Source organism: Sinocyclocheilus grahami, unplaced genomic scaffold (assembly GCF_001515645.1).
Source record: "Sinocyclocheilus grahami isolate Dianchi unplaced genomic scaffold, SAMN03320097.WGS_v1.1 scaffold1459.1, whole genome shotgun sequence".
Taxonomy (NCBI): domain Eukaryota; kingdom Metazoa; phylum Chordata; class Actinopteri; order Cypriniformes; family Cyprinidae; genus Sinocyclocheilus; species Sinocyclocheilus grahami.
The window spans coordinates 40,174-41,512 of NW_015506638.1; the positions used below are offsets into that span (position 1 = coordinate 40,174).

A 1,339-nucleotide genomic window follows, 5' to 3' on the forward strand; every position below is an offset into this window, starting at 1 on the left:
AGTGCGCTCTGCCTGATCACTGCATGATTCAGTCTATTAAACTACATTCAGAATGATCACAAATTCAAGACATGGGGGCAGAAAATGTGTATATTTATACTCAAGTTCACACAGAATAGTGCCTTTTTTTTCTCCAAAAATTACCATATACAAATGTGATACTGATTTTTTACAACAGTTCAATAAACTAGAAGTTTTATTAAGAGACCTACGTTTTAGACACCATATTGCCTGTTTTTGCACTATTTCGCCAACAAAAATAATTCCAAACAAAGCCACAGCGCTGTTTTGCGTCTCTGAGCAACATGACGGTGTTTCGTTCCTGAATGAATCAACTGTTTAAATGATTCGGTTCAATCGCAATGACTCACTTAACAGTGACTTACTGCCACCTACTGGCGGTTTTAATTTCACATTTAAAGTATCTTTTCATTTTTTTTATTATTTCAAATATCAGTATTCAATGTTTTATGTTTAATATATAAAAACATTATTTATGCATTTGTAACGGCAGGTTAAATGCATTCATGTTCTGCATTAAACTGTGTGTAAACACATCTAAATGCCACTTCAGATGCAGCTTATGTCTGGATTGCAAAGATTAATTTTGTTGATACTGATTTCATTTGCTTGGTAACAGCCCAAACGTCTTATTCTTATTCCCTGATTCAATGTAAGAATTTGACTCAAAAGATAATGCACACTTATAGAAAAATGGCTTTATAAAGGTAAAATGCCCATAAAAGGTAAAAAAAATGAAAAGTTCACTGTATATCATAGTAATAAATACCATTTATTACAGCATTGATATTTTGTTTTCTTTTTAATTTATACACATTAAATATTACATATATGTATGTAATACAATGTGTATTTCTATTACAGGTTTAGGTCTTAAATTTCATATAAGGTGGTATTAAAAAGGTCTTAAGTCTTAAATTGAACTTGTTCAAGTCTGCAGAAACCCTGTTCAACAAAAGTTTTTTTTTTCAAACTGCGTTTAATTGTGCCTGGTTTACAAAACAGTCTGCAGTGTCTCAAAATTGAGAGCTTTGTCCAATGTCCTGCAAGGGGTAAACGGTGTCCCATATTTCTGTCAAAATTAACGCAAATTAATTTTAACGGCACTAATTTTATAAATGCGCGATTAACGCAGCGTGAATTTTCTGTTTGACCCGTGGCCTAACCTGTAAGTTAGTTGGAGAAATGGAGATGCTGACAGTTGTTGCCAACTTATCGACTTTGCGATTTAGCGACTTTTCAGACCCCTTTAGCGACTTTTTTTTTCTTTTTCTTTTTCTCCTCCAAATAAAGCACCTAGCCACAAATCGTTAGGGTT

At 33.0% G+C, this 1,339-nt stretch overlaps 1 protein-coding gene across 1 annotated transcript in view; it reads left to right on the forward strand.

The window, feature by feature from the left end:
* timeless (timeless circadian clock) overlaps positions 1-1,339 on the forward strand; it is a gene marked incomplete at its 5' end in the record, with an annotated part of 51,656 nt that overhangs the window by 31,697 nt on the left and 18,620 nt on the right. The gene's annotated exons all lie outside the window — the stretch shown is intronic.